This window comes from Macaca thibetana, chromosome 2, assembly GCF_024542745.1.
Source record: "Macaca thibetana thibetana isolate TM-01 chromosome 2, ASM2454274v1, whole genome shotgun sequence".
NCBI classification, from domain to species: Eukaryota; Metazoa; Chordata; class Mammalia; order Primates; family Cercopithecidae; genus Macaca; species Macaca thibetana.
The window spans coordinates 82,641,581-82,667,234 of record NC_065579.1 but is presented as its reverse complement, the minus strand read 5'-3'; positions in this window follow the sequence as shown (position 1 = coordinate 82,667,234).

Genomic DNA, 25,654 nt, shown 5'->3' with positions numbered 1-25,654 from the left:
CAACATCTACTGATTTTGACGTTTTAATAGACATTCTGTACTACACAGCCAAAAAAAGGGACAAAATTATGTCCTTTGCAGCAATATGAATGGAGCCGGAGGCCATTATCCTAAGTGAACTAACACAGAAACGGAAAAACAAATACCACATGTTCTCGCTTATAAGTGAGAGCTAAACACTGAGTACGTATGGACACAAGGAAGGGAACAATAGACACTGGGAAATTGAGAGTGGAGGAGGATGAGGAAAGGAGGAAAGGAGGATGAGGATAAAAAAACTACCTATTGGGTATTATGCTTATTACTTGAGTGGAGAAATAATCTGTACATCAAACCCCTGTGACATTCAATTTACCTATATAACAAACCTGCACATATACCTCTGAAACTAAAATAAACTTAAAAAAAAAATAAAAACCAACCTTTTAGACACTTCTAGTTCTGCTCTGATCTTTGTTATTTATTTTCTGCTGCTAACTTTGGGTTTGGTTTGTTCTTGTTTTTCTAGTTCCTTGAAGTGTGACATTAAGTTGTTAATTCAAGATCTTTCTATCTTTTTGATGTAGGCATTTAATGTTATAAACTTCCCTCTTAGCACTGTTTTTGCTATATCCCAGAGGTTTTGTTATGTTCTCTGTATTTGCCTTTGAGTTGTTCTTTTACATTGACCTTGGGTAGTCTGATGACTGTATATCCTGGTGATGTTTATCTTGTATAGTATTTTCCAGATGTTCTTTGTATTTCTTGTATCTGGATGTCTATATCTCTAGCAAGATCAGGGAAATTTTCCTGAACCATTCCTTCAAATATGTTTTCCAAACTTCTTACACTTTTTCTCCCTCAAGTATACCTATAAAATCATAGGTTTGGTCACTTTACATTATCCCATATTTCTCAAAGGCTTTGTTCATTTTTTAGAAATTCCTTTTTATTTGTTTTTGTCTTACTGAAGTAATTAGAAAGGCTGGTCTTCAAGCTCTGAAATTCTTTCTTCTGCTTGGTCTAGTCTGTTGTTAAAGGTCTCAAATATGTTTTGAAATTCTTTCAGTGAATTTTTCATTTCCAGAAATTCTGGTTGGTTTTTAAAAATATAACCATCTCATTTTTTATCTCTTGAATTTTTTTTTTTGGTTTCTTTTGTGGTTTTTCAACTTTCTCTTGGATCTCATTGAACTTCCTTATAATTTGTATTGAGAATTCCTTATCTGTCATTTCAAAGTTTTCATTTGGGTTAGGATCCATTGTTAGACAGCTAGTGTGGTCCTTTGGGAATGTCACAACATTCTGTTTCTTTGTGGTGCTGGAGTTCTTATGTTAGTTTCTTCTCATCTGTAGAAGCTGTCACTTCTTATTTTTGAAGTTATTTTCATTGGGGTGGGATTTTTCTTCTCTCCTCCCTGAGAGGTGACTGTTGTATATGTTGAGTAGGATTCTTAGGCTTTGTGTCTATGTGCTTTTAGAGGGCCACGGCTCTGCATGAATTCCTTGGTTATAGATAGCCTTGGTGTAGTTATTTGCTCAAATGCTAGTAGCTTGTAGGTTGTAGTGGTGCAGTGATGTATGTGTGGTCAGGCTCACTATCTCTTACAGAGATGGGAAAAGAGAGATCTCAGGAGGCTCATGTTATCTCCCACTGCTATGCAATTCTGTCAGCAGGAATTATATTGGGTTGCGCAGTTTACTCTACAGGCTAGTCATTGGTGCTTGCATGTAAACGTCATTGAGCACTGTACAAAGATGTCAACAGTTATGATGGGTCCTGAAGTTTGACTTCCCAACCAGTAGGTAGAACTTTCAGATGAGAGGCAGTTATGGTAATGGCAGTGGAATTTTAACTTGACCTTTTGTTGATTGGCAGGCCATGGGACTTTCAGGGGTCCCATCCTGTTTCTGTGCTCTGCTGCCAAGGTGGCTGAAGGGAATAAAGCTGGTTGGGGCTGCATTGGGCAATCTGCAACTCAGCTTTCCAGGGCAGGTGTAAATGCTGACCTCGGTGGAGATTTAGGGGAAGCTCTCAGGCTGCTGGTATCACCCTCCATGTAGGAGCGGAGGTGCCTCTCCTGTACCACTAAACCTGCTCAAAAGAAGAGGGCGATCTGGGGTTTTCAGCCCAGCAGGTGACCATGGGGACCACCAAACTCCCACACCCTAGACCAACACAGATGCCCTGGACCCACCCAGATGCCTTAGCTGGGTGGGCCAAAGGATCTGCCCTGGCAGCAGGCCTTACTGGTTAGTCTAGTGCCGAGTTGAATGATTGTGGTTCCAGAATAAAAACATTTCCTGCTTCGGGAACCAGCCTGGTCCTGGCTCTCTTATCCTTGACTGCACAGCCAGCTTCTGACATCTGCACTTGTCCCTTGATTTGGGGCATTTATGAACTCTTACCATTTTGGGTTGCTTGATTCACCTTCCCTCTCAATTCTTGGCCCTGCTTATTTTCCTGATTTTTGTGGTTCCCTCAGTTGACTCCAACCTCTAAGAAACTTTTTGGCCAACCCAATCCCTGGACTCCCTTTCAACTTGATTCCAGGAGCCTCTCAGTCTGTTAGGGGAACAGACTGATGCAAGGCACTGTGGTGTGGTAAAGAATGAATGCCTCAGAACAAGGCTGCTTGTGTCAGAATCTTGTGTCTGCCACTTACTGGCTATATGACCCTATCCAAGACATTTAGACTTTTTGTGCCTCAGTTTTCTCATTTAAAAAATGGGGATAATAATAATAGTCCCAGCCTCATGGGGTTGTTGTGAGGATTAAATGAGAATTAAATTAAATGAATAAAAGTGCTTAGAACTATGCCTGGCATATAGTTAAGTGCTTAATGATTTTCATCTGTTATTATTTATTTAGAGTAAGAGTGCCCTGGACGCACGAGGAAGGAAGCATTAATTTGGCTCAGGAGAGCTGCAAAAAGTTCCATAGAAACCATGATACTGGAGCAGAGTTTTGATCAGTGAGTATGTTCCCGGAAGTTCGGTTGGAAGGAGGGCAATCTAAGAAGAAAAAGGCTGATGCAAAGGCTCAGGTGGGAGACAGAGAATAGAAAATGTACTGTACATGGGGCTTTGGATGAATGCTGGAGCTAGGGATGAGGGAAGGCATGGCAAGTGATACAACTAGAGTTGTGGCACAAGGGGAAATTGGGAAGGGCTTTAATGCTAAACCAGTAAGTTAGTTCTTTCCCCCTAGGCAGTAGGAAACCAATGAAAGTCTTTAGGCAAGGAAGTAATTTCAATCAGATTTGTAATCTTACATTGGCTTTGCTGTAAAAGATGGATTGCAGTGAGTTGGAGGGTTGGCAAGGAGTCCCTTTGAAGAGGCTATTTCATTAATCCATGGGGAGACATCATGTGAGAGTTTAATATGATGGGCTATTAATGACTGCTCTTCCCTGACCTTTTTCCCATTGAGTTTTTGGGTTGAGTAGGAGGATTTTTTACTCATTTGTTTTGTTTTTCTATTTCTATTTTATTTTTTTTGTTCCAAAGCACAACATAAAAAAGCCAGTCCTTTCTATACTAATAATTCATGGCATAAAGCCACTACATGGCATTAGTCAACTTGAAAACCTTTCTGTAGCCAATGCAGCCTAGGATTGGTTAAAACTTATTTGATACAGAATTGTAGCTTTGAGTATGCATGAGTTTTGAGTTGCCCCAGAAGTTAGTCCTTCCTCAGCTTCACTTGTCACACCATTAGCAATATCCCTGGGTGAATGACGGAGAGTTAAGGATTAAGTTTAAAAGCCATCTTGGCATTTTTCTGCTTGCGTTGGTTGGATTTAGGCTGATTTCATTAAATATTTAATTTTATTTGGGTTGCTGCAGGGTAAAGTCTAAAAGAATTCTGAATGGTCTTCCTTCATTGTTCACTTGTAATTCTTGTTATTTTCTCAAATGGAAAGATCTTTTCTTCAGATGCACAGTGATTTCAAGAGTTTTATTATTGTATGCCCTACCTCAAGTGTTTTGAATTATGTTACCTGTAAACTAATTCATCAAGAGCTTTGTGAAAACCCTGCACAGGTCTGAAGAGTGTCCGTTTGTAATTCCAAGTTATATTTCCTCTATAAACCTTCCCTTTATTTGCTCATGTCATTTTTGTTGTTGGTGTTGTTTTAACTCCCATGCTCTCTCCTTTTGAAAAAGCAGCAAAGACACCTATGGTTTTAGAATTTTTTTCCCCCAGAGCAGTTAGGGCAACAATCTATAAAGACAAAAGAAAACCCTGGCAGAGATCTTTTTTTCAAACACATTTCTATTTAGCTGAGAAAATGACTGCTTAAAGGCTTATACCATACAATTCATTGTTCCTTTTCATTAATACTGAATAAAAGGTTTTTGGAGTTGACCAGTTTGCCCCTCTTTGAAATATTCCTCTTCATTAAACAACATTTAGAAGTGTTCACCCAACCGGAATAGTAATCAGGGTTCCATTTCCTTTCTCTTTTTGTTTTGGGTCTTCAGAGCGGGGAAAGGTAAGTGATGCTTTGTTTAAAAATTTTTCTTGGCCGGGCGCGGTGGCTCACGCCTGTAATCCCAGCACTTTGGGAGGCCGAGGCGGGTGGATCACGAGGTCAGGAGATTGAGACCATTCTGGCTAACACGGTGAAACCCTGTCTCTACTAAAAAATACAAAAAAATTAGCCGGGCATGGTGGCAGGCGCCTGTAGTCCCAGCTACTCCGGAGGCTGAGGCAGGAGAATGGCGTGAACCCGGGAGGCGGAGCTTGCAGTGAGCCGAGATCGCACTACTGCACTCCAGCCTGGGTGACAGAGCAGTGAGACTCTGTCTCAAAAAAAAAAAAAAAAGAAAAAAAAAAGAAAAAAAAATTATTCTTTCAGAAGCAATTAATTAATCTGGTGAAACAACTGCTAAAAATATCCCTACACTTTCTTTCAGGATTGCTGGATATTTCAGTGTTCTTTGGTTGGAGGACCTCCAGTTGACATTGGAGATTTCTCTTTGCTTAACATCCTTTGTAAATTTCTCTGGGTGTGTGTGCCAGAAAGATCCATGGACTTACAGATCGTCAGTGCCTCCAAAGCCATTAGGGTTCCCACTTACCTTTTCTTATTTTAAGTTCCGGGATACATGTGCAGGACATGCGAGTTTGTTACACAGGTAAACTGTGCCATGGTGGTTTACAGCACATATCAACACATCACCTAGGTATTAAGCCCCGCATGCATTAGACATTTATCCTGATGCTGTCCCTCCCCACGACATGCCCCGGTGTGTGTTGTTACCCTCCCTGTGTCCATGTGTTCTCATTGTTCCACTCCCATTTATGAGTGAGAACATGTGGGGTTTGGTGTTCTGTTCCTGTATTAGTTTGCTGAGTATAATGGTTTCCAGCTTCACCCAAATCCCTGCAAAGGACATGATCTCATTCCTTTTTATGACTGCATAGTATTCCATGGTGTGTAAGTACCACATTTTCTTTATCCAGTCTATCACTGATGGATGTTTGGGTTGATACCATGTCTTTGCTATTGTGAATAGTGCTGCAATGAACATATGCATGCATGTATGTTTATAACAGAATGGTTTATATTCCTTTGGGTATACACCTAGTAATGGGATTGCTGGGTCAAATGATATTTCTTGTTCTAGATCCTTTAGGCATCACCACACTGTCTCCCACAATGACTGAAAAAATTTACATTCCCAACAATGGTGTAAAAGCATCCCTATTTTTCCACAGCCTTGCTAGCATCTTTTGTTTCTTGACTTTTTAATAATCGCCATTCTGACTGGCGTGAGATGGTATCTCACTGTGGTTTTGATTTGCATCTCTCTAATGATCAGTGATGTTGAGCTTTTTTTCATGTTTGTTGGGCGCATAAATGTCTTTTTTTGAGAACTGTCTGTTCATGTCCTTTGCCCACTTTTTGATGGCATTGCTTGTTTTTTTCTTGTAAATTTGTTTAAGTTCCCTGTAGATTTTGGATATTAGATCTTTGTCAGACAGGTAGGTTGCAAAAATTTTCTCCCATTCTGTAGGCTGCCTGTTTGGTCTGATGAAAGTTTCTCTCAGCTTATGTGCAACCAGCCTCTGGAGGGTTTCAGAGGAATATGAGAGCTATCTTCAGATACTTGAAGGTTCATCAAGTGGAGGAAGAATGTAACATATTTAGTATACAGCTCTGAGTGATAGCACCAGGATAGGTGAGTAAAAGAATGTTCAGAAGCAAACATTTTCCTCAATGTGTTTTGCAGGACTGTGGAATGCTAATGGATGGGGTTGGGGTTTGGAAAGATATAGGGTTAAATAAGTTAGAAAATGCTGCATTCATGCTTTTAAACATTTCTTTATCAGAGCTAATGAGTATGGTAAATATCTGAGAAGAACATAATATATGTGTATTTGACCATGGAATGTTTTTCATGGAGCAGGTCAAAGGATGGATGTCCCACACTTAGAGTGCTAAGAAAGTACTCTGTTGCCTAACATGAAAATAAGTTTTACTGTTATATGTTAAAACAACTGCAAGCTCCGTCTCCCAGGTTCACGCCATTCTCCTGCCTCAGCCTTCCAAGTAGCGGGGACTACAGGTGCCCGCCACCATGCCCGGCTAATTTTTTTGTATTTTTTAGTGGAGACGGGGTTTCACCGTGTTAGCCAGGATGGTCGTGATCTCCTGGCCTCGTGATCCACCCACCTCGGCCTCCCAAAGTGCTGGCAGCCACCGCATGAGCCACTGTGCCCAGCCTCACCTTTCTAATGATTAATAATCATCATTTTATATCTGTTTCATCTATTTTGTTTCATATGTATCTTGATACTATATATTTTTTCAAATTTATTTTTGGAAATAGGCAGAAAATACATGATATATATATTTTAAAAATGCTGCCCCAGAAATTACCATTAATAGATGAAATGGCTTGCATTCCACAAGTATTTTTGAATGTGAATCAGGCTCTATTATAAGGAAATATCTTGTATGAAAATATTAAATATGATTTAAAACAAAGGAAGGTGCCATCTGTTTAGTATTTTCATATGAAGTAGAACTTTCCAATGTACATTGAGACAGACTTTTTCCAAAATAAATATTTTGACTCTCTTTGTCAGTATTCCCAGCCCCCATGATGAACAGTAATAATTTTGTAGTTGTTCATAGATCTTCTGATTCAAAGACCTACTACATCCTAGACAGGGCCCCAGGGGTTAGAGAGGGGCATATGGAGTATTGAGAGAGACCTAGTATGTGTGCAGACCGGATGAAGGGCTATCTTAATGACTACAGCAGAAGCAGTAACCCAGAGAAGGTTGGTGAGATGAACTTGGTCAAAGTTCTATTGCCTGAGAAAGAATCAAGCTGTGGTGGGAGATCCAGCGATTGCTTTGGAGCACTGGTTATGAAATTTGCTGTATGCTGGAATCACCTGAAGAAGTTTAAAAACACAGAAGTCTGGGTAAGCAAGGAGTGGGAATCAGAAGTCCATGTGATACAGTTTTTCCTTGAGTACAGGATTTTCTCTGCCTGAGAATTGTCTAAATCATCACTCATCACTACATTCTGGAGGTCTTGAGGTTGCCTTCTAAAGGGGTTAGGAGTGGAGGGAAGCTGGGGTTGTTTTCTTTGGAAAGACCTCAGTGACTAGTCCTCATGGATCTGCTCTAGGTAACTATTCTATTTTGGTTGGAACAACGTGGCCCTTTTAATGCTGGCTTTAATGTAACCTCTGCCTTTTCTCTGGGGACATAATTTTGCCTGTAAAGGGAATCAATCCATTTACTGATTTCAAATGGATACTTTCCTATCAATACATAGTTAAATCCTTGGAGTGAAGCATACAGGATCTGGAGTTGATTGCTTAGTTTTGAGTGCTTTGTCTACCACTTACTAGCTAGGTAAGTTACTTAAACCTCTTTATCTGTAGAATACAAATATTAATAACACAAACCTTATAGTTTAAAAAATATTTTATTTTTAATTGACAAATAATAATTATATGTATTTATGGATTACAATATGATGTTTTGATACACATATATATTGTGGAATAATCAAATAAGGCTAATTAGCATAACTATCACCTCCAATATTTATTATTTCTTTGTGGTAAGAACATTTAAACTCCTTTCTTTTAACTATTTTGAAACAGACAATATATTTTTATTAACTATAGTTATCATGCTATGCAGTGGAACATCAGAACTTATTCATCCTATCTAACTGAAACTTTGTATTTGTTGAACAACCTCTTCCCTTTCCCTGTCAACCTCACCCCACCAAAAAAATCCTCTTGTAACCACCATTCTACTCCCTATTTCTATGAGTTTGACTTTTTCAGATTTTATGGAATCTAGATATGAAACAGATAATGTGGCATTTGTCTCTAAGTGCCTGGCTTATTTCACTAAACATAATGACCTCTAGGTTCATAGGTTTTTATTATAAGTATTAGATGATATAATATAAGGAAATAATGTAGAAAATGTCCTGGGACATAGTAAACACTAGGATAGTGAGTCTCAAAAGTGTGGTCAGAGTCTCAATGTGTGGTCCCCAGACCAGAAGCTGCAGTGTCACCTGAGGACTTGTTAGAAATGAAAATGCCTTGTTCCCATCACAGAGTTACTGAGTCAAAAACTCTCAGGCTGGGGCCCAGCAATTTGCATTTTAACAGGCTCTCCAAGCAATTCTGATGTTAGCTAAAGTTTGAGGGCCAAATTTTAAAGATTACTTGTGATTATTTAACTTAGTCCCACCAGCTCTCATTTCAAACAATAAACACAACCTAGTAGTTATATTATCTAAAAAGAAACACCTCATAACATATTAAATTAAAAATTTTAAAATTAATTTATTAATTAATTTTAGAAACAGAGTCTTGCTCTGTTGCCCTGGCTGGAGTGCAGTGGTATGGTCATGACTCACTGCAGTCTCAACCTCTTGGGCTCAAGCGATCCTGCTGTCTCAGCCTCCCAAGTAACTGGGACTATGGATGCATGCCACCATGCCTGGCTAATTTTTATCTTAGAGATGGAGTCTCACCATGTTGCCCAGACAGGTCTTGAACTCTTGAGGCTGAGCCTGCCTCAGCCTCTTGAAATGCTAGGATTACTAGCATGAACCACTGCATCTGGCCAGAATTATATTTAAATAGTCAAACTAGTCTCCTTAATTTGCATTTCAAGCAATCACTTAAAAATAACTTATTTGTAATCAAGACCCTATACCGTCTTAATTACTGAAAAACCACTACGAAGTTGTTGTAATGCGATATATCAGTCCAGAAGAATATTTTTCTCTTTTGCTCCAGGATACAGCTTCAGAAAACCTTGGAAATAAAGTGGCTGTCTGGGACTGTGAAGTGATGGGCCTGACTAGAGCACTCCAAATTGTGGGAAATCAGGTTGACCAGGTGGGGTATTACCGTTTATGAAAGGCCTTGAAAGTTAGTAAAATTAAGTTTGATGTAGTAAAAACCAATGGTGACCATTGACTCTTTTTGAGAAGGGAAGAGAATGGAAAGTGAAAAGGTTAAATTGTAATAGGGAAGGCTGGATACCCAAAACCAGTGTCTTAGAGCTGGCTAAGTTCTAAGGAATGTGGAGAGTTCAGAGGTTTTAGAATATTGGAATGGGAAGGAGGCCTGGAGAGAAAATTTATTGGCCTCTACCAGAGACTATATGTCAAGTTACAATAATAGCAGTGACATTATCAGGCCTGGGGATGTCACCCAAAGGGGTGCATTCTAGTGTGGGCTTTTGAGCTACAGGAGTTCCTAGATTGCAGGCTAGGCAATTGCTTTTTATTTACAGGTGGTCTTCATTGGCTAGCAGGTGGAGGCATGAGAGTGGGTTATTATAAAGTGAGTTCAGCCCTCTCTTGCTTGCTTGCTTTTGCACTCTTTTGGCCTGACAAGACAAAATAGGTGATATGGACCCCTTCAAATACTCTGAGATTGGGGAAAACCTTCAGCTCAAAAGCATACACTTTCCAGGGTTTGTGCCAACTGTATTGGATATGGGCCTTAAAGTCAATGAGTGGTTTTTTAGACTCTAGTGACTTGAGCTCTGTGTGTGTGTGTGTGTGTGTGTGTGTGTGTAAGGTGTGTGTGTGTTTGAGAGAGAGGGAAGAGAAGAGAAGAGAAAAGAAGAGAAGAGAAGAGAACTGCTTGCCTTGTTTTACTGGTGGGAGCCTATCTATTCTTTTCCTTAACATAATTTTGTAGGTCACTCTGGGTTGGATCCTTTGCTAAGGAAAGGCTGAGTGTTTTGTGTACCTGCCCTTTACTTACAGGGTCTAAGTAGAAACCAAGTTGACTTCCACCTCTGGAGGAACTCTTGCATAAAGATATCTAGGTTCTCAGAGTCATTTTCCATGGTTTGGGGAGCTGCAGCTGTTGTGTAGTCCTATCACATAATTTAATTTTTGCCAGGGTCACTATAGCATGAACATTTTTGTTCTATAATAGATTTTGTGGTGGGGGCGGGAAAGCAGATTTATGGAAATATCTTACTTTAAATTTATCTATTTTAATGATAAGGTAGACTTAAAAAGTTCTGTGATTATCTATTTGTGAGAGGGTTTAAGCATAAATACAAAATAAGTCTCAGTCCTTTAGAGATCATGCTCAAAGTCATCTTAACCTGGGATACATGGGTTTTAGAGGGGGATGTGCAAGGTCACCAATGCTGCCTCCATCAATTTCATGAGTTCCATTTCTCAAATAGGAAAACCATCAGCTGACAGGGATACTAGAGATAATGTGGACCATGTTCTCTGTCTTTGATGCTGATTTTGACTTATTTCTTGCTGCTTTCAATACTAGGATCAGCAAGAACAAATTCATCATCATCTACTCTATTTCCAGAGGTCTTAGGTTCATTGTTCTTCCATCTATTTGTTATTAAATTCTTCCACCCAATCATCAAATATGCATTTATTGATTGCCTTCTACATATCGGGCAAAGTATTAAGTGCAGGGATTAATATAGCTGACATTCAATTATTGCTATGAAAAGGTGAAGAAGACATTGTGTTCTGTTATTTTTAATGAACTATTCTGAGATTATCATTGATATAATCAACTTTGGCATTTACGCTGGTGAGAAAATAACATATAGTCAGAGGTTCAGTCTAAAGAGATAAAGTACGGGTAAAGTAGGAATGGTTGAGTGGTGGCAGTCCCAGATTTCATTCACAGATTCGGGATTGTGGCATAAACAAAAGAATAATTCAAAAGCTTTCTAATTATTTTTTTCCTACTTCAATTATTAGTTGGCGTATTTAGTTATAAGCTTCAGACTTTAGTTCACATCTACAGCAACAGTTTTTCTTCTTTGTAGAATGCCAGGATGAAAATGTACTATTTTTGCAACACCACTTTCTTATACTTTTATGTTATGTCACAGATTTTTAAAGATATCAATCAGATTAAACAATGGAAAAATAATATCTTTTTCATGTATGCAATTTCAACAGGAAGTAAGCTAATAAAAACATTAAAGAAATATTGCTAAAGGAGTTATTTTCCAAAGTGAAACCATTTCAGAATTGAGAGGTATCCTAGATCAAACCATTTGGTTTAGATAAATGGCAACATAAGTAGAAATACTATATTTACATAGTGTGTGTATGTATGTATGAATGTACATTGTATATCCATAAATGGCTTGCAAATTTCTTTCTTCCTCCCTTCTTCCCCTCTTTCTTCCTTTCTTTCTTTCTCTCTTTTTATAACTGTAGTTATCTATCTATCTATCTATCTATCTATCTATCTATCTATCTATCTAATCTATCTTAGTTTGTTTTATGTTAATTTAATAGAACACCACAGAGTGTGTAATCCATAATTAATAGAAATTTATTTGGCTCACAATTGCATAGGTTGGGAAGTCCAAGGGAATGGCACCAGCATCTGGTGAAGGTCTTGGTGCTGCATCTTCTAATGACAGAAGGTAGAAGGGCAAGAGAGTACAAAAGCAATCATGCAAGATAGGGTTAAACTCACTTTTATAATAACTCACTCTCATAACAAATCCATCTTCTTAATAATGAACCTACTCCTGAGATAATGGAATTAATTCATTCATGAAGGCAGTGCCCTCATGGCCTAATCACCTCTTAATGGTCCTACCTCTTAATGGTCCCACCTCCTGATACTGTCACAACGGCAATTAAATTTCAACATGAGTTTTGGAGGAGACATTGAAGCAATATTATTTTACCCTTGTCCCCCATTACTCATGTTCTTTTCACATACAAAATACATTCACTCCATCCCAATGCCTCAAAAGTCTTAACTTATTCCAACAACTCAAAAGTTCAAAACCCAGAGCCTCATCTAATTCAGATGTGGATGAGATCAAGGCACAATTCACCCTGAGGCAAATTCCTCTCCAGCTATGAGCTTGTGAAATTAACAAACTATATGCTTCCAAAATACAATGGTGGGGTAGGCATAGGATAGATATTCTCATTTCAAAAGGGGTAAATAGGCAAGAAAAAAAAGTAACAGGCCTGAAGTAAGTCTAAAACCCAAAAGGGAAAACAGCATTAAATTTTAAAGCTCCATAATAATCTTCCTTGACTCCATGTCTCACTTTCTGGACACACTGGGGCAAAGATTGGGTTCCTATGGGGTTGGGGAGTTGTGTCCCTATGGTTTTGCTGGGCTTAGTCCACTCAGAAGCTCCCATGGATTGGAGTCTTGTGCCTGCAGCTTTCCCAGGCTGAGTTGTATGCTGGTAGCCCTACAGTTCTGTGATCTTGGGGGCACCTCTAGTTTTATGCCTCTACTAGATATTGCCGTAGTAAGTATTGACCTATTAGAAACTAGGTATTACTCTCGTAGGCACTCTCTGCAGAGACTTTGTTCCTATGGCTTCACTGGGCATTGCTTTAGTGTGGGCTCTCTGTGGTGGCTCCACCACTGTGATGAGTCTCTGCCTGCACCCCTGGCTGTCTGTGACATCCTTTTAAATCTAGATGGAGGCTACCATGGCTCCACAACTTGTGTACTCTGTGTGCTGTAGAGTTATTGTCACATGGTCAGGAGTTCAAGACCAATCTTTTACACAAGGCTTGTGGCAAATATCTTCTGGACTGGCAGGTTGAGCCACATTGGGACCCACTTGTGCTATGGCTGGGGCAGTTGAGGAGTGCTGTGCTGGAATGTGGAAAGCAGGTGACCAAGGTGGTTCTGGGCAGTAAGCCTGTGGAGGGTGCCCCAGTTCTGTCCCCTGAAACCATTCTGTCTTTCTAGAGCTCCGAGTCTGTGATGGATGCCTTTAGGACCATTCTTCCTTGTCTTCATGATCTCTTCTACTTGTAGTAATGATCTTCTAATGATCTTCATGATCTCTTCTATTTGTCCTAATCTCTTTAGCAGATGGTCACTTGGCCAAACCTTCAGTTTGCTCTCCCGAATATGCTTTCTCATTCTTTCCATGGTCAGGCAGAATGTTTAAACAAAATTTGGTTGCTTCTCTTTTCATGATAAATTTCATATTTAAAGTTGCTTTTCAGCCTTGTGGGTAAAATCCAGTGTATAAATTCCACATTGAAGTCGTTTCTTTCCACTTGCATTTTACTGTATGCAGTTAAAAGTAGCCACACTGATCCTTCTATATTTTGCTTACAGATTTCTTCTGCTAGATATTCTGGTTCATTGCTATGAAATTCTGCCTTTCATAAAGCTATAGAGTATGGATACAGTTCAGACAAGTTCTTTGCCAACTTAAAACAAGGATGACCCTTACTCAAGTTTCCAATAAGACATTTCTCATTTTTGGGTCAGGTGTGGTGGCTCACTCCTGTAATCCCAGCACTTCAGGAGGCTGAGGCAGGTGGATCGCCTGAGGTCAGGAGTTCATGACCAGCCTGACCAACATAGTGAAACCCCTGTCTGTACTAAAAAAAAAAATACAAAAATTAGCCAGGCGTGGTGGCAGGTGCCTGTAATCCCAGCTACTTGGGAGGCTGAGACAGGAGGATTGCTTGAATCCAGGAAGTGGAGGTTGCAGTGAGCTGAGATCGTGCCATTGCACTCCACCCTGGGTGACAAGAGCGAGACTTCATCTCAAAAAAAAAAAAAGATATTTCTCATTTTTGCCTGAGACCTCATTAGAATGGCCTTTATTGTTGTTTATATTTCTACTAGCATTCTAACCATGACCACTTAAGTATTTATCTTTAAAGTTTTGAACTTCCCTACAGCTCTTCTCTTCTTCTGAACCCTCACCAGAATCACCCTTAATGCTCCATTCATGAATCTAGGCTTTTTCCGTTCCTCCAATTTCTTCCAGCTTCTATCCATTACTCAGTTCCAAAGCCACTTCAACGTTTTCAAGTAATTGTAAACAGCAGCCCCACCTCTTGAGACCAATTTTCTGGCTTAGTCTATTTTATTTCACTCTAAGAGAGTATCACAGACTGGGTAATCTGTAATGAACATAAATTTATTTGCCTCATGCTTCTGAACAGTGGAAAGTCCAAAAGCATGTTGCCAGCATCTGGCAAGGGCCTTTGTGCTGTGCTGTAACATCCCGTGGCAGAAGGCGGATGGGCAAGACAGCTCAGAAGCCAGTGAGCAAGAAAGGGCTGAATTCACTTTTATAACAACTTACTCCAATAATAATGACATTGATCCATTCACGAGGGTGGAGCCTTCATGGCCTAATCACCTCTTAATGGCTTCACCTCTTAATACTGTCACAATGGCAATTAAATTTCAACATGAATTTTGGAGCGGACATTCAACCCATAACAATATCTATCTTTGTTTAAACAAGATCATACAATTATAGTATTTGTGGATGAAGATGCTTCTATCATCAGAATAAGTAAAACATTCTTCTTTAAAGCTTTAGCCTTTAGAGGTCTATTAAAAGAATAGCAGGAGATTTTTTCAGTGATACTCTGTTATTGTTTTAGTTCAAAAAGCAGTTTCAGTGGAACGGGAGTGAGACTGAATGTAGTGTTGATTCAATGCTTTCCCATCAGCCAACATCCCACTAGGTCTTTCCATCTAGCAGAACCCACCTATTGAGATAAGCATCAGGGCTCTTTGATGCAGAGGAACAATGTAGATGTAGAAACTCCCTTTCAAGAGGATGATAAAAGGATCAAGATGGGCATTTAATTTTTTTTTTCCTGATGGATTCTTCTTGATGATATAATAGCTGAAAGGTCACCCTTACGGTTCAGAAGAGTCAGAATGTTACTGCAAGAGATGATCTTAAGAAAAAGTATAAATTCACTAGGAAGAAAACAACAACGGATTGTCCAAGAGTGTGTGTGTGTGTGTGAGAGAGTGTGTGTGTGTACATGCATAGGGAGCCTCATGCATTAAACATTTGAGAAAGTGTAGGTACAGCTGGTGCCCAGAGAGTGAGTCATGTGATCTCTGAAACATCAAATAATCCTCCTCTGTTTATCTACTTTGTAATTATGGCCTGTCAAATTTCCTTCTTGTATTTGTTTGAAAAATAGGTACCCAGCCAGAGTGATTTAACTCTTTCCATGTTTTCCAGCTGTTCCATTTGCATCACTGGCTCAAATGTCACTCCGAGTTGTTGAAGCCTGCCTATGTGGCATTATATTAAGTGATCTTTTGTTTCACGTAGGTCACCACTTGACTTTTAAATGGTAGTAAATTTCAGGCACTACTGCTTCATTCTGAACAGCTACAGGTAAAAGGCTTTATCTCTCTGGAATCCTTGTAAAATAGCCAGTCACTCAGAAAGCAATTTTGAATCTTTTACACAAAGCTAAAAGATTAATGCCATTACTAAGGTGACATAAAGGGGATGCATCTGCCTTGCAAAATAGTAGCTTTTTCATTGCCTTATTCATGTAATGAGGTTCCTCTGAGTTGCTGGCTATGTTCTGCAGTCTTTTGGCAACTTGGTTCATGGACAGGTAAATATGCTATTCGGTCTTGTCATTATTGTGATTTTTTTCAGCCAATGTTTGGATAGGGGAGCATAGATCCATTAAGTTTTCTTCCTAGATCAAAGTCTCAGTCCAGGCCAGGCACTGTGGCTCATGCCTGTGATTCTAGCACTTTGGGAAGCCAAGGTGGGTGGATCACCTGAGGTCAGGAGTTTGAGACCAGCCTGGCCAACATGGTGAAACCCCATCTCTACTAAAAATACAAAAATTAGCCAGGCGTGGTGGCAGGTGCCTGAAATCCCAGCTACTCAGGAGGCTGAGGCAGGAGAATCACTTGAACCTGGGAGGCGGAGGCTGCAGTGAGCCGAGATCACACCATTACACTCCAGTCTGGGCAATAAGAGCAAAACTCCATCTCAAAAACAAAACAAAACAAAGTCTCGGTCGAGATTTCTCAGATGGTCACTATCGATACCTGCTGTTTAGTATTACCCTGCATTCCTTAACTTGTACCATTAACTTAATTGTAGGAAAAAAAGATGAATTGTAGAAGATGTGTCTCCTGCCATTTTCTCCTCTTTACTTGTAGTCTCTAGTAGTCAAGATTCAGAGTAGCTTAGACACATAAGACTTCCAGCCATGGGGAAGTCTAAAATTATGTTTGGAATTTCTCTAGGAAGAAGTTTAGTTTCTCTAAATACCTCTATTTTGTGACACTTCTTTGATCCTATTTCTATTTTTAAACTATTCACCACCTGCTAAGAAGACATGAGAGATGATTCCAGAGATGAGCTAGCTCCCACTGAAGAATACGCTATACAAAAGCCTAGAACGAGTGGAAAGCAGAAAGTAGAAGCTATGTGCCTGGTCTTTTTATGCCGTATTCTTCATGCCTGTACAAAACTTGGCAGAAATTATGACTCAGACCATTAAAAATTGTAGAACCTCTGTTTGTGCCAGCCACTGTTAAATGATGGTATTTACAATGTTGTGAAATGTACAGGGCTGCTATATCCCCATTCTATAGAGGAATATACTGAAAATATAAAATATTACATGAATTACTCAAGATTACATGGCAGTTAAGTGACAAAGCTGGGTTGGAAACACTTTTTCTCTGATTACATGCAAAGTTCTATTTTGCATATTCAATAAGATAACATACATCAACTTCCAGGTACTTATTTCGCTTTGCTTCTCCTATTCTGTTCCTTCTTCCCACTTTCCTTTACCAATCTTCCCCTTCAAGTCACAGTTTAAATAGTTTTCACTTTGTTGAATGTTACTTCTTCTAGGAATTTTCAGACCTTCCAGACAAAGGAGTCCCTCTGTTACATGCTCTCATGTCACCCTGAAGTTTTCTTTCAGAGCATACATCACAGCTAATAGTTATTTGTGTCATTCTTTCCTAATGTCTCTTTTCCATAGCAGATTTATAGTTCACGAGAACAGAAAACTCTCTGTCTTGTTCTTCATTGTGTCACTAGCTTTTGGGAGAAGCTGCACACATAAAAGCAGCTTAAAGCATATTTGTTGGCTGGTCACAGTGGCTCACACCTGTAATCCCAGCACTTTGGGAGGCTGAGGCGGGCAGATCACCTGAGGTCAGGAGTTCGAAACCACCCTGACCAATATGGTGAAACCCTGTCTCTACTAAAAACACAAAAATTATCCGGGCCTGCTGGCAGGCACCTGTAAGTTCCACCTGCTTGGGAGGCTGAGATAGGCGAATGGTTTGAACCCAGGAGGTGGAGGTTGCAGTGAGCCGAGACTGTGCCACTGCACTCCAGCCTGGATGACAGAGTGAGACTCCATCTCAAAAAAAAATTTGTTAAATGAATAAATAGGTATGAGTAGTAGTTGTTGTGTTATATTTACTATTTTTGATAATCATTTTTATATATCATGCCTTCTATGGATACTCAATGAGACAGTTGAGGAATCTGTCAGAATAAAAGCAACAAAAAACTTGCCAGGGTTAGTGATTTCTGAACACAACCGGAGGTTGAGGTGATCACACCAAGAATGATGACATGTCCCAAGTGGGAAAGGAGGGCTGGATGAATGGAAAGCAACTTAGCAATTGCTTTGCCTTTGACCTACCTGCCAGTCAGTATTCAAGAACTTCTGAAAGAGAATAGCCTTTCATCCTATAGCTTTGAATTAAGGGAAAGAATCAGTTCATCTCCATGTTTACCCTGTTAATAAAAAAAGGAAGATCCAGAGGCAATTTCAGTTATACAGTTTTCCTCCAAGTATTTTTCAGTTTACCTCCATTATTTTTCAGTGCCAGTTATGGATTTCCATATTCCTAATCAGACTCTATTTTTGAGCAAATTGTCTACATGTCTTATAAACCTGCACTCTGTTTTATATGTGTGTGAAGTTCAGAGAGAGATTTCATTTTCTCTTTAGGTTTTGCTGCTTGGTTAAAGTCATGTGAGACAACTTCGATTGCATTTTTATTAGTTCTGTTTCACAATATATCAACTTTGAAGTGTTTCCAAGATCTTAGCCAAAGATAATATAATCCGACCCACTTCAGCCTCTGATTTATTAGTTTGATTTGTAGATTGAATACTGGAGAGATGTTAAGAATGTCAGTTTTTAGAGCTTTCAGGCTAATTAAAACTACAGTAGAAGTGTTTTTAATTCATTCCATAAGATTGTGCTAAGTGAATATTCAGTGCTATACAACATTGTAAAATGCTTTAAATCAAGGAAAAATAATTTTACGGCACCAAAATCTATTTAAGGGTATGAAAAGACAGCAGAAACGAACCCCTTTTTGTGTAATAGAAAATTATGGTTCCAAACCTGTAAGATCAAGGTAGTCAAACTATAATAGGGCATATAGGCACACAAATGGCTGTTAAACACAAAAACAAGAAAGATCCAGAGGCATAAATATAAAACAAATTATGCTACTCATTCAAAAATAAAATCTGGTAATTTACAGAAATATACAAAATACAATAGGATGAAAAATAAATAGAAGTATTTAAATTACTTCAATTTAAAACCAAGATGTAAGGAGAGGATTTTGTGTTGTAAAGTTTTTTTTGTAAAGATTTTTAGTAATGCAGCAACAGATTTTTAATTATTAAATAGTAGAATTAAGTTTTAGATGGTTTCAGTCCTGCCCACGAGCACTGAAAGAAGTACAGGTAGATTCTAATTTAAGAATGGCTAATTTAGGAAGAATCTGCCTATGCAGACAAGACCAGATGCTTCTTTTTATTCTCTTCTAGGGACAGTTGGACTTTAGACCCCATTTAAAGACTACTGAAAGGATCAATGAACTGAAAACATATTTTTCAATGAAAATACAGAGAGGTAGAATGTGCAAAGATCAGCCCATTTCTCCCTAATTGCTCCCTTCCCTATTGGTGCTCAATCTATTTCTGGGAAATTGCTGGTGAGAAGTGAGCAAGGAAGAGAGAAGTAGAGATTCTATTACTTTTGAAGTTTACTTCCCCTTACTTTTATTTCATTATATTTTATTTTTCAATTTACAAATTTAGATAAATGCAAAAAATTGTGTACCCACATCCCAATCAGGATATACAAGAGTTCCCTTGTTCTCCCAAATTTCCTCCTACTGCACCTTATATTAAAACTCTCTCCTATCTCTGATGTGTTCTCTGTCCCTACAGTCTTGCCTCTCCTGTCTCCTCCTCTCCCCTCTCCTCCCTTCGCGTCCCCTCACCTCTCCTCCTCTCTTCTTTTTTTTTTTCTTGAGACGGAGCCTCACTCTTGTCACCCAGGCTGGAGTGTACTGGCAGGATATCGGCTCATGCAACCTCCGCCTCCTGGGTTCAGGCAATTCTCTTGCCTCAGCCTACCGGGTAGCTGGGAGTGCAGGCGCCCGCCACCATGCCCGGCTAATTTTTGTTATTTTTAGTACAGACGGTTTTCACCATGTTGGCCAGACTGGTCTGGTCTTGCCTTTTCTAAAGTGTTAAAAAAGGGAATTGGCTGCTCTGTCTATGAAGTAGCCATTCTTTTATTCCTTTACTTTCTTAATAAACTTGAACAACAACAAAATGGAATCATAGAGTGTGTAGTCTTTCAAGTCTAGCTTTTTCCACTTAGGCTAATGGATTTAAGATTCAGCCATGTTGTTTTACATATGAATAGTTTATATTTGGTTTTGACTGCTGAGCAGTACTTCATTGTATGGATATTCCACCGTTTGTTTATTCATTCCTCTACTGAAGAACGCTTGGGTAGTCTTCAGTTCCTGGTGACTATAAAAAATGCTGCTATAAACATTTGTGTCAAATTTTGTGTATGTACGTGTGAACATAAATTTTTTTTTCACGAAGAATAAATTTATTGAGTACACTTTAGACTTCTTTTTTTCTTTTTAGGGGAAGGCATTTTCATTTTCAGGACAGCAGCTGGTTTAGGGCTTGGCTGTTGGTTTCTGCCGATAGCCAGGGGTATGTGACAGGGGACAAAGTAGTGGAACTCTCCTGATCTGCATTCTTCCCATTTGCAGAATAGGGCTGAGAAATCGTAATTGCTTTGAAGTGGTTACTGAAAGAGAGTGTGTACCTGGAAACAATCTCTGGTTTAGTCAACTATTAATGGGATCACGTGGGCGGGATGTTCCATGCCCCAGGTCACAGCTGGTGGGGGATCTCTGCTGCTCCTCCCCCCTCCTTGTCCTGCTGGTCCGTATCAGACAGTGCATCTGTCTTCCTACCAAGGACCCGTTTCCAGATAATGATTAATCGGATATGGCTCCTGTGTTCAAGAAACTTAAAATTCTTATGTTGGTAAGAGCAGTGTGCCACAGTGAATTTCCAGTTACTTCTTGCTATTTTGCAGGCTGTCACCACCCCTTACAGTGAAATGCTTACAGGTGGCTTCGTTTTATTACAGTCAGTGCACAATTCTCGTGCACAAGGGCACTCCTCCATGCCAGGCTCTCTATACAAACGTTCAGTGCCTGTTAGTCAGAGAGGCTGTGACTGCTGACTCCTGGGTCTCCCTGTGGCCAAAGGGTAAAGTGGATAGATACATCTTGGGATAAACTTTATTTAACTTAGTTGGCATGACTGATTAGGAAGTCCTCAGATACCTCACCCCCATGCGTAGGGTATTTAGTGTCATGCCAAGGCATATGCTGCCAATTCCAGGTTTTCATTTTTTGGCTTCCTTTAGCTTTCAAAACTTCTCTGCAAAAACCACTTCCCCTGCCTGCCATCTGCCTTAAAACCCCCTCCCCCACTTAAAAATATCTGTTTTTAATCCCAAGAGTCTTTTTTTGTTTTTTTTGAGACAGGGTCTCATTCTGTTGCCCAGGCTGGATTGCAGTGGTGCAGTCTTGGCTCGCCGCGGCCTTGACCTCCCAGGCTCAAGTGATCCTCCCACCTCAGCCTCCCGAGTAGCTGGGACTACAGGCGTGTGCCACCACTCTGAGCTAATTTTGTATTTATTGTAGAGGCAGGGTTTCATCACGTTGCCTAGACTGGTGTGAGATTCTTATATTTTCTAATTATTCTTAACAAGTTGACCAATTGATTATCAAAAATGTATTTGGAAATAGGTATAAGTTGAACTTTGCTTATTGGAAATTCTTGGTTGGAGGAGTTTTCTGTAGTTAAGATTACCATGTTGTTGGGTATATGAAGATGAACAGTGACAGATAAAACTAGAAGTACAAGTTTGGGCCAGTGTGTGAAGGAACTTGAATGCCATATAATAGTGATGATAGTGATGGGCAGTCAGTCTTCTCTCTGATGCAGACTCAACAAAAAAATACAAATACCCCAACTGAACTGAAGCAAAATCCAAGTATCTCAAGCAAAAATAAATTTATCTGGCCGCATAATCAGAGAATTCAGGCCTAGCTGGATCCAGGGACTTAAATGACATTGTCAGCACTCTTACGTGACACCTTGTCTTCTTGACTTCCTCCTTCTATGACACGAGAGAAAAAGAAGATGGTCACTAATATTTCTACCCTCACATCTTTTCAACAGTCATCTCACAGGGGAGGAAACTTCTTTCTTCCAGCGTCCTTATCTCAGTCTCAGGGAGGGACTTTGGTCCTGATCAGTCACATGTCTACGTTGGTTGGATCTGTGTGTCTGATAATGAGTGAACATAAAATTTCACTTCTCTTGTGTAAATAGTAGGAGTGGAATTGTTGACTTCGAGTCATATGGTAAGTGTATGTTTAACTTTGTAAGAGACTGCCAAACTTTGTGGCTATACCATTTTGCATTCCTACCACCAACCTATAACCGTATCAGTTGCTTGAAAAAAAAAAAAAGTCATTCCACTAGAATTGCATTGGTATCTTGTTATGGTTTCAGTTTGCATTTGCCTAACATTGAGCACCTTTTCATTTGCTTTCTTATCATTTGCACATCTTCTTTGGTGAAGTGTCTATTTTTTATTTTTTGCCTAATTTTCATCTTCTTGTTGAGTTTCAAGTGTTCTTTATCTATTCCCAATATAAGTCACTTTTCAGGTATGTGATATGCAAATATTTTTTTCCAGTCTGTAGCTTGTGCTTTTATTCTTTTAATAGTGTCTGTCACCAAACAAAAGTTTTTAGTTTTGATGAAGATTGATTTACCAGTTAACAACTCTTAACTCAAGGTCACAGAAAATTTTTCTGTGTTCTCCTCCAAAGTTTAAAGTTTTATAATTTACATTTAAATCTAAGATGTATTTTGAGTTACTTTTTTGCATAAGTGTTAGATATAGGTCAAGGTTTAAAAATATATATGTACATTTGTTTTAGCACTATTTTTTGTAAAGATTATTGTTTCTCTATTGAATTTTTCCTTGCATTTTTGTCAAAATCAGTTGATAGAATTCACCAGTGAAAGCATTTGAGTCTAAAATTCTTTGTTGGGAGGATTTTAATTACAAATTTAATTTCTTTAGTAAAAATATAAATATTCAGGTTATTTATTTTTTTGTGAGTAGGTTTTGGGTCATTTGACTCTTTCAAGGAATTGCTCTATTTTATTTACATTGTTGAATTCACAGCTACAAAGTTGTGTTTAGTATTCGTTTACTATCTTTTTTGTTGTTGTTGTTGAGATGGAGTTTCACTCTCGTACTCCCCGGCTGGAGTGCGCTGGTGTGATCTCGGCTCACTGCAATCTCCGCCTCCCGGGTTCAAGCAATTCTCTTGCCTTAGCTTCACGAATAGCTGGGATTACAGGTGCCCACCACCATGCCCAGCTAATTTTTTGTATTTTTAGTAGAGACGGGAGTTTACCATGTTGGGCAGGCTGGTGTTGAACTCCTGACCTCAGGTGATCCACCCACCTTGGCCTCCCAAAGTGCTGGGAATATAGGCATGAGCCACCATGCCCAGCATACTATCCTTTTAATGTGAGATTTGTGGTGACACATTCTGTTTCATTTATGTTATAAATAATTTCTATCTTTTTCCTATTTTTATTGACCTGTCTGGCTAAAGATTAATCAATTTTATTTTATTTTTTTAAAGAACCCATTTTCATTAATTTTCTGTTTTCTTTTTTCATTTTTATTGATTTCCAGTGCTATAATAATTAATTCTTTTTTTCCACTTATGTATATATTTACGGGGTACTTTTTTGGGGGTCTTAATTTGCTCTTATTTTCTAACTTAAGTGGAGGTGCACCTTAATGATTTGAAATATTTCATCTTTTCTGATATGAGCATTAAGTACAATCCATTTGACCTCTTAGCACTGATTTAGCCTCATCCCATAAATTTTGATGTGTTGTATTTTCATTTTCATTTAGTTCAAAATATTTTCCGATTTCTTCGAGCTCTATTAGTATGTTGTTTAACTTCCAAATATTCAGGGTTTTTTTTTTTTTTTTTTCCCAGCTATTTGTGTTACTGAGTCCTTGTTTAATTCCGTTATGGTCAGAGAACATATTTTATATGATTTCAGTTCTTTAACATGTGTTAAAGTTCATTTTACAAGATGAGATATGATGTATCTTGGTGTATGTTGCATGTGTGCTTGAAAATAATATGTATTCTAGTGTGGTTGGGTGGGATGTTAAACAAATGTCAATTAGGTCTGGTTGGTTGATGGTGTTGTTCAATTCTTCTATATTACTTCTAATTTTTTCTATTAGTTCTACTGAGTGTTGAGAAAGAAATGTTGAGGACTCCTAATATAAATGATATGTCAATTTCTCCTTTCAGTTCTGTGAGTTTTTGCTTTGTGTATTTTTAAGGTTTGTATTCAGGGTCATACAAATTTAGAATTTTTATGTCTTCTTGGTACAAATTGACCCTTTTCTCATGCAGTGTCTTTCTTTACCTTTGGTAACTTTCCATACCCTAAAATCTGTTTTTAGTCTGATATTAATAAAGGTTCTGCAGCTTTCTTTTGAATAGTGTTTCCAGGTAGATCTTTTACCATCATTTTACTTTTACCCTATAGTCTTAAAATATATCCACTCTGACAATTTCTGCATATTAATTGGTATATCCAGAACATTTGCTTTCAATGTAGTTAATAATATGGTTGTAATTAAGCCTACCATTTTAAAATCTGTTTACTGTTTTTCTTATTTTTAATGTGTATATTTTTCCTTTCCTGAATTGTTTTGGATTATTTGAATTATTATTATTTTATTTAGTATTGTAATTGAATTTATTGGCTTTTCTCCCTTTTTAATTTTTATTTCCAATGTTTGTGTGTATATAATGGGTGTACATATTTTTTTTTTCTTTTCAGCTGGTTTATTGTTCCTCCCTCTTTTTTTAAATTTATTTTTTATTTTTTTTAATTATACTTTAAGTTCTAGGGTACATGTGCATAACGTGCAGGTTTGTTACATATGTATACTTGTGCCATGTTGGCATGCTGCACCCATCAACTTGTCAGCACCCATCAACTCGTCATTTACATCAGGTATAACTCCCAATGCAATCCCTCCCCCCTCCCCACTCCCCATGATAGGCCCCGGTGTATGATGTTCCCCTTCCCGAGTCCACGTGATCTCATTGTTCAGTTCCCACCTATGAGTGAGAACAGGGTGTACATATTTATGAGGTACAAGTGATACTTTGATATGGGAGTGCAATGTGTAGTAATCACATCATGGTAAATGGGGTATCCAATGCCTCAAGCATTTATCCTTTATGTTATAAGGAATCCAATTACACTTTTAAGTTATTTTAAAATGTACTATTAAATTATTTTTGACTATAGTCATTCTGTTACGCTAGCAAATATTAGGTCTTATTCATTCTTTCTAACTATTTTTTTGTATCCATTAACCATTCTTGTATCCCCATGCCCTGAACCCCCCAGCCCCACTACACTTCACAGCCTCTGGTAACTGTTCTTCTACTCTCTGTCTCCATGACTTCAATTGTTTTAATGTTTAGCTACCACAAATAAGTGACAACATGTGATGTTCATCTTTCTGAGCCTGGTTTATTTCACTTAATGCCCTCCAGTTCCATCCATGTTATTGCAAATGACAGGACCTCATTCTTTTTATGGAAGAGTAGTACTCCATTGTGGACATGTACCATATTTTATTTATGCATTTGTCTATTGATGGACACTAAGTTTGTTTCCAAATCTTGGCTATTGTTAATAGTGTTGCAACAAACATGAAGTGCAGATATCTCTTCAGTTTACTAATTTCCTTTCTTTTCAGTATATATCTAGCAGTGGGATTGCTGCATTTTATGATAGGTCTATTTTCAGATTTTTGAAGAACTCCAAACTATTTTCCATAGTGGTTGTACTAATTTACATTCCCACCAACAATGTATGAGGTTTCTCTTTTCTCCATATCCT